This window comes from Pristiophorus japonicus, chromosome 1, assembly GCF_044704955.1.
Source record: "Pristiophorus japonicus isolate sPriJap1 chromosome 1, sPriJap1.hap1, whole genome shotgun sequence".
Classification (NCBI taxonomy): Eukaryota; Metazoa; Chordata; class Chondrichthyes; family Pristiophoridae; genus Pristiophorus; species Pristiophorus japonicus.
This window is the reverse complement of record NC_091977.1, coordinates 85,867,867-85,876,891: the sequence shown is the minus strand read 5'-3', so window position 1 is coordinate 85,876,891 and position 9,025 is coordinate 85,867,867.

Below are 9,025 nucleotides of genomic sequence, written 5' to 3'. Positions count from 1 at the left end.
ATTTGGGAGGTGCTGCCGAAAAAGCCTTCGCAAGTTGCTGCAGTGCATCTTGTAGATGGTACACACTGCAGCCATGATGCGCCAGTGGTGAAGAGAGTGAATGTTCAAGGTACTGGATGGGGTGCCCAGCAAGTGGGCTGCTTTGTCTTGGATGATGTTGAGCTTCTCTTGTGTTGTTGGAGCTGCACTCATCCAGGCAAGTGGAAAGTATCCTAATTTGTGCCTTGTAAATGGTGGAAAGGCTTTGGGGAGTCAGGAGATGAGTCACTTGTCGCACAATATCCAACCTCTGACCTGCTCTTGTATCCACAGCATTTATGTGGCTGGTCTAGTTAAGTTTATGGTCAATGGTGACCTCCCCCCCAGGATGTTGATGGTGGGGGATTCGGCAATGGTAATGCCGTAGAATGTCAAGGGGCGGTGGTTAAACTCCCTCTTGTTGGAGACGGTCATTGCCTAGCACTTGTGTGGTGCAAATGTTACTTGCTACTTTTCAGCCCAAGCTTGTATGTCATCCAAGTCTTGCTGCTGCGGATCTGGATTGCTTCATTATCTGAGGAATTGCGAATGGAACTGAACACTGTGCAATCATCAGTGAACATCCCCACTTCTGACCTTATGATGACGGGAAAGTCATTGGTCTTCCGGGATTAGGGTTAAAGTTTATTGTTCTAGTTTACTAAAAGGACCTCATATTATATCTAATGTGCCAATGTTGATGTTAGGTATCCAAAATTGGAAAATTGTTCTATACTTCCACAATGACATCCTCCACTTTGATGAACACCAAACGAACTTATAATAGAAAGAATTAATCATTTAAATACCAAATGAGGAATGCAAAATAAAAATGAAATACTGTATGTATTGAAACTCTAATGCTTCCCTTTATTACACCCTTGGGTTGAATGATTAATCATATTTAGCTAAAGAATCATCATGTGTGAGAAGATAGCTTTCACTAACTATCTGCTGATAGTCCCCAGCAGGCAATAGTCTTCAATAAGTGACAGAGACAATTAATCACTGACTTCACAAAGCACAGGCCTATATAAAATTGATCGGAAGGTTCCTGAGGCATTTTAGCATGGGACATTGAAACTGAAACATCAGTCTCTGAAAATTGCTGCATTGAGTTAAAGAATCAGTCCTTGGTCTCCATTGTTGTATTTTTCTAAACTAAATCAAGTCCAAGGGCATAATAAAATAAATACTAACTGCAGTTTTCAGTCCTGCATATGAACCATTGTGGCCTCACATGTGTAATAACGGTCTCAGCAATTGAGCATTATAACACATTCTCTGTGCTTTCTCAGGTGACTAGTTAACTGCTAAGCCCAAATAACAACATATTCACTATTTGTAGACTATTTTGAGAAGACTGAATTCAGAAACATTGGGGCCGATTTCCGTCTGTCTTCTGCTTGGTTCTTTGACGTGACCAAAGAACTACCAATTACAATTTTCAGATGGGCTTTGATTTAGATGCCCAGCAGTCTCGCCTGAAACCAGCAAGGACCCATCAACATATGAGGGTTCAATGACATGGTTGGGACCTAAGGGCCATTCTTGTGTTAATCAGTGCAGCGCTGTCACTGCTATTTCCTCAACCCGTCCACAGACTACAGTCAGTGTAGGTCTGTAGCATTTGTCACACTATTTAAAGGGATCCTAAGTTGCAATTGGGTAAAGCTGGCAGAAGGTTTAGCAGTGACTTTTTCTTCATCATATTTGGAACTTTTAAGCCTTAAGGGCTCCCATAAGTTCAAACTCCTTGCTGCTAGATGTGCTATTTAGATTTCCCTGCCACTTCACTCTGCTCCTGCATTCATCCCCATGATCTTTTCAGCCCCCACCAACCCTTAAAATGTTGCTGTGGGGCTCACTGCAGTCTCTGCCCTGCTGGTATTCCCACCTTCCCAAACATTGGATGCAGTGTGATTAGCTCTGCCACTTCGCCAGTAGTATGAGACGGTATGAGACGTGAATTGGCTGGAATAGACTGGCAAATGATACTTAAAGTGTTGACGGTGGATAGGCAATGGCAAACATTTAAAGATCACATGGATAAACTTCAACAATTGTACATCCTTGTCTGGAGTAAAAATAAAATGGGGAAGGTAGTTCAACTGTGGCTAACAAAGGAAATTAAGGATAGTGTTAAATCAAAGGAAGAGGCATATACATTGGCCAAAAAAAGTAGCAAACCTGAGGACTGGGAGAAATTTAGAATTCAGCAGAGGAGGACAAAGTATTTAATTAAGAGGGGGAAAATAGAGTATGAAAAGAAGCTTGCTGGGAACATAAAAACTGACTGCAAAAGCTTCTATAGATATGTGAAGAGAAAAAGATTAGTGAAGACAAACGTAGGTCCCTTGCAGTCAGATTCAGGTGAATTTATAATGGGGAACAAGGAAATGGCGGACCAGTTGAACAAATACTTTGGTTCTGTCTTCATGAAGGAAGACACACATAACCTTCCAGAAATACTGACTCTCTTCCCAAAACATACACTTTTGTTGTTTTCTTTATTTGCCCTTCAGGCGAATTCTCCCCCTCACATGTTATCTGTTGATAGACATGTGAGTGTGTGGGTTGGGGATTGGATATGACACAGGCCATTAAACCTCTCCAACAGTACTACCATTGGAGAACTCTGATTAATCGACTGATGGTACTGCCCACTTGCAGCTGGGTGGGGTTGGCCAATGTCATTTCTCTCCTTCCATTAACTCCTGCACAGGTGGAACGTACAGCTTACACTGAGCACTGCTTCTGTCTGCTCAGATGAGTAATGGCAAAAAAATAATTTAAGTGTCGCTTGGGATTTAAGTGATGGGCAGGTCCGGAACTCCATCTGTGACTGTTTCTTTGTGAAGTCAGCATTGATGAAAGAAAGCAAGAAAGCAAGAAAGCAAGAAAGAAAGAAATCAAGAAAGAAATCACTGTGTAATGTAGGAAATATTGGCCAGGTTACTAGACCAATAGTCTTTTTCCCACCCTGGCTCCTCACACACGTCTGACTTTTTAAATCAAAGACCAAATGACCATGCATATAAAATATTTAAGTAATTATAGGTTACTGCCTGTACTCTATCATGGAACTGAGAACAGGCAGGTCGATTTGAAGGATGAGCCCACAGTTTGAGTCCTTTAATTTCACTGGTTTTCTCAATTGCCTGGTGCAGTACAAGCAGAATCCATGCCATTATTCACTCACCTTTCTGCTGTGTGCAATTAGAAATACATTTGTAACTTTCTAAATTTTTTCTTAAATTCCAAAATATACCAATAGATTTGGAAATGTAAAAATAAATACCAGAAATGTCTTCTTGGTTGGGAAACGGCAATGCATTTCTGAAATTATTGACATTCAAAAACGTAGCAATTTTCTTTTTCTCTATCAAAATCAAATTGTTCCTGAAATTCATCATCATCATAGGTCCCTCGAATGAGGATGACTTGTTTCTACATGAGTTCACAGATGTTTCGATGAAGGACCTGATATTCCAGTCCTGAACTCCGATTGAAGGAGTGGAAGATGCCTGTGTATAGAATTGTTTAACGTGTGGTGACCGTTGCACATCAGCCACCACACAGGCTTGACAGAGCTAGGCTTTATCCAGTGGCAAGGGTTAACCAGGACGACCGGAGACCTGCTCTGCTACATGGGCCTAGCGCGCACACATATCGCAGTGTGGGCTGGCCCGTGCTGCCCCTGGGCCCTCAGCTCCTCTGGGCTCTGTACCCTCATTTGCTGCACCTCCGCCACGATCTCTCGCCGCTCCTCCACCACAAACATTCGCCGCAGCTCCGCCACGATCTCTCACCGCTCTTCCGCCACGATCCCTCGCTGCACCTCTGCACCAAACAATCGCCGAACCTCCGCCACGATCACTCGCCGCTCCTCTGCCACGATCCCTCGCCGCCCATCCGCCCTGACCTTCCCGCTCCTCGGCTGTACCTGGGCCCCGCCGATGTTCCTGCCCACGTTCCAAACGGCGACCAACATCACACCACAATGCAGTCAATGCCTAGACGACGTAATAGGATACGGCGTAATTCTCCTCACACTAGTCCAGAGTGGAGGTGGGCTCCCCCTCAGAAGCTGGGCCTGTCACAGACGGGCGCCATGTTGCCATGTTTGTAGTCTGAGGTGGCGGCGGGCAGGAGTTAAGCGCTGAAATTAAGCAGCGACTGGCCAGCAAGCTTCACTTGTTTGAATATTTTGTATTCTCAAATAGACCTACTTGTCATCAGTTGAGATAGCATAGTGTACAAACAATCAGAAAACTGAACTTTTGAGCTCTCTTTATGGCTCACATGGAAAATCCAGCATATGCTGTGGTACTGAAGCAAACAGATCAGGAAAGACCAACATTCAATCTCCAGGGAGGAATAGGATCTCCTTCCTCCCGTCCACCGCCTGAACCAGTGCCTCAAATGTGGCATTAAAGAACCTGGGGGCCTGATCTGCAGGTTTTGCAGTCATTTGATTCTTCAGAAGTGTTTTGAGCCAGAGTGCACCTTCCCTTTAAGAGGTTCTGGCTCCCTTTAATTAATACTTGGTGTCATTTCTGTTCTCTGTGAGATCCACATTCACCTTATTTCTTATCCATGTTTTGGGAGTACTCTACATAAGTCTTTTCATTCTGCTGGAAAACCTGCTGAGACCTCCAAGCTTTTAAGCCTACTCATAATAAAAAATTTAAACGGATACAATGAAGCTTTAATTCACAAGAGATTGTGAGCTTCGGCTATTAATGCTAAGCCTAGAACATATAAAAAGAAGGTTGAAAAGAAAGCTGATGCAGAGACAATTTCAAACTTCCAGTTTAATCAGAACAAGATTCTCCTAAAGATTTAATTGTTTGCAGTAGACCTGATCCAAATCGTCGATTAGTCATGTTAACCCAGTATTGTGAATAGATGTTTATAATCATTTTTATCATATCAATGCAAACGGCACTTGCCTGCAGTAGAGATAAAAGTTACATTTTATCTTTAATTGCTAATGTGGGGGGTTCGGGGGAAAATTTTTGACATCTGACCAAAAGGGACACAAAATTAAAAGCGCAACTGCACCAGTCACCTTAAGCCAGCATTGGGAGGCTCGAACCATTTTTATATATGGGTCACATTTGAATGCAGCCAGCAAGCTGCAGGAGCCAAACAGGCACTCCACTCCAGCTTGCCAGTTCTTTGAGGGCAGGAAATCGACTGGCTCCCATGGTGAGCTGGCCGGTAGGTCAGGCCTGTGGGGAGGGGGCAATAACCAAGGCGAGGCGGGACTTCCTGTGCCTTGCGCGGTTGTCCTGCCCTGGCTGCGAAATTAAGGATATTGCCCCCGAGAGGAAGTCGTGCGCTCCACTTCCTCTTGGGGGTGGGACCAGGGCGCTAAGCACGGGTATTTTTCCAAGGTCCTTCATTGAAACACCTGTGAACTCAGCGCTTTTTTGCGTGGAAGCAAGTCATCCTTGATACGAGGGACCGCCTATGATGTTGATGATTGGGGAGAAGGGTCCACCACGTTTCCACCGGGGAGCAGGGTGTCATGGCAGCAGCCCGGCACAGAAGCACCATCGCAGCACGAATCCCGAGAAATCGTCAATGCAAGGTCGCGACTGGTAAGTCGGCCATTGAAATATAATGGCGGCACGCACCTCCCCTTTAATTATCGCGCCGCAAGTGGGGTGTGGCACGGTTCGCAACCCACAAGGCTGGCATGACCATCGCCCGTGGCGGTCTCACAGGGCACTATCCAATTTCCACTCCAAGGCGGAAACAGGTTGGTGCGCACGGCAATTACGTCATCATCCCATGGTGCTACCGGCGAGAGCGAGGTGCCGCCAGTTTATGCCTTAACTAACTCCCATGCAATTTCACGAGAGGGGGTAGCGATCCCGTGCCCCGGACAAGAATTTATTTATGCCCCGTTAGTGCCCTCAACGGGGCTATGGGGAGGTGCAAACGATGCAAATTTCTGTCCTGCAATGCTTTACCACAAATAACTATGAGGCAGAGACTATAATATAACAACAACAACAACAACTTGCATTTATATAGCACCTTTAACGTAGTGAAACATCCCATGGCGCTCACAGGAGTATTAAGAGATAAAAAATTTGATACCGAACCGCATAAGTAGAAATTAGTGCAGGTGACCAAAAGTTTGATCAAAGAGGTAGGTTTTAAGGAACGTCTTGACGGAGGAAAGAAAGATAGAGAGGTGGAGATGTTTAGGAAGGGAGTTCCAGACCTTCGGCCTAGGCAACAGAAGGCACGGCCACCAATGGTTGAGCAATTATAATTGGAGATGCATAAGAGGGCAGACTTTGAGGAACGCAGACATCTCGGGGCGGGTTATAAGAACATAAGAACATAAGAAATAGGAACAGGAGTAGATCATACGGCCTCTCGAGTCTGCTCCGCCATTCAATAAGATCATGGCTGATCTGATCATGGACTCAGCTCCACTTCCCCGCCCGCTCTCTATAACCCTTTATCCCCTTAGCGTTTAAGAAACTGTCTATTTCTTCTTAAATTTATTCAATGCCCCAGCTTCCACAGCTCTCTGAGGCAGCGAATTCCACAGATTTACAACCCTCTGAGAAGAAATTCCTCCTCATCTCTGTTTTAAATGTGCGGTCCCTTATTCTAAGATTATGCCCTCTGGTTCTAGTCTCCCCCATCAGTGGAAACATCCTCTCTGCATCCACCTTGTCAAGCCCCCTCATAATCTTACACGTTTCGATAAGATCACCTCTCATTCTTCTGAATTCCAATGAGTAGAGGCCCAACCTACTCAACCTTTCCTCATGTGAACCCCCTCATCATTGTGGGGCTGGAGGAGATTACAGGGATAGGGAGGGGCGAGGCTATGGAGGGATTACAAAATTAGGATGAGAACTTTGAAATTCAGGCTTTGCTTAACGGAAGCCAATGTAGGTCAACGAGCACAGGGGTGATGAGTGAGTGGGACTTGGTGTGAGTTAGGACACCGGCAGCCGAGTTTTGGATCATCTCTAGTTTACTTAGGGTAGAATGTGGAAGGCCAGCCAGGAGTGCATTGGAATAGTCAAGTCTAGAGGTAACAAACACATGGATGAGGGCTTCAGCAGCGGATGAGCTGAGGCAAGGGCAGAGACGGGCAATGTTACGGAGGTGGAAATAGGCGATCTTCGTTGTGCTGCGGATATGTGATTTGAAGCTCATTTCAGTAACAAATGTGACACCAAGGTTGCGAATGGTCTGGTTCAGCCTCAGACAGAATTTGAGAAAAGGGATGGTGTCAGTGGCTAGTGATCAGATTTTGTGGCGGGGACCAAAAACAATGGCTTCTGTCTTCCCAATATTCAATTGGAGAAAATTTCTGCTCGTCCAGAACTGGATGTTGGACAAGCAGTCTGACAATTTAGAGACTGTGGAGATGTCGAGAGAAGTGGTATTGAGGTGCAGCTGGGTATCATCAGCGTACATGTGGAAGCTGACAATGTATTTTTGGATGATGCCGCCAAGGGGCAACATGTAGATGAGAAATAGGAGGGGGCCAAGGATAGATCCTTGGGGGACAACAGAGATAATGATGCGGGGCTGTGAAGAGAAGGCGTTGCAGGTGATTCTCTGGTTATGATTAGATAGATAAGAATGGAACCAGGCGAGTGCAGTCCCACCCAGCTGGACGACGGTGGAGAGGCTTTGGAGAAGGATGGAGTGGTCAACCGTGTCAGAGGTTGCAGACAAGTCAAGAAGGACGAGGGGGGATAGTTTGCCTTTGTCACAGCCACAAAGGATGTCATTTGTGACTTTGATGAGAGCCGTTTCAGTATTATCGTGGGCTCGGAAACCAGTTTGGAGGGATTAAAACATGGAATTGCAGGAAAGATAGGCATGGATTTAGGAGATGACAACATGTTCAAGGACTTTGGAGAGGAAAGGGAGGCTGGTGATGGGGCGGAAGTTTGCAAGGAGGGTGGCATTGAGGATTGATCTTTTGAGGAGAGGAGTGATGACGGCAGATTTGAGGGAGAGGGGGACAGTACCAGAGGAGAGAGAACCGTTAATATTGTCAGTGAACATGGGAGCCAGAAAAGGAAGTTGGGTGGTCAGCAGTTTGGTGGAAAAAGGGTCAAGGGAGCAGGAAGTGGGTCTCATGGACAGGATGAGCTCGGAAAGATCATGAGGGGAGATCGGAGAGAAACTGGAGAAAGATGTGAGGTCAGGGCTAGGGCAGCGGGGATCCTTAAAGGAAGTGTAGCCTGTGGGCATGGGGAATGAAGGGTAGAAGCAGAGGCAACAGAACAGGTGGTCTCAATCTTAGAGACAAAGAAGTCCATGAGCTCCTCATAATTATTGTCGGAGGTGAGGGTTGAGATTGGGGAGGGGGGTTTAAAAAGACGGTTAGCAGTGGAGAATAGAAGCCTGGGTTTATCTTACATTCCAGAATGATTCTGGTCTAGTGAGCGATTTTGGCAGGCGAGTGCAGGACCCGATAGTGCTTTATGTGGTTCAGCCAGATCTGGCAGTGAATGGCTACAGGAATTGGATTGTTATTTGTAAGGAAAGTATATATAAGGAAATGGGATTTGAGAGAGAGCTCACGTTGAAGTTAGCTCTAGAACAAATGGCAAATGGCCTCCTTCTGTGCCAAATATTTCACAATTCCTGAAATGATTCTGGCAGTAGCAACTCAGTCTCGAGAGTCATGTTTAAAATTACCCAATATTTGGCTAGTTGGCACTAAAAATTGACAGTGGCCATAATTTGGCAACTGACATACTGGGCTGAATTTTGACGTTGCCGTCGGGATGGGTGAGGGGACGCAGTGGATTCCGTCGAGGACCCGGATGTTGAAGCAATGCGTCGTGCAGTGGTTTTTTTAATGAAGCCACTGCAATTGTATCAAATTTCTGAGTTTCCTGACCAATTAACTGGAACAGGTCCGATGGCAGTCAGCTCAGCAATTCAAAGGAGTAATGCACAACTGACAGTTAAAAGTTGTGGGAAATGTCATATATCTCACACC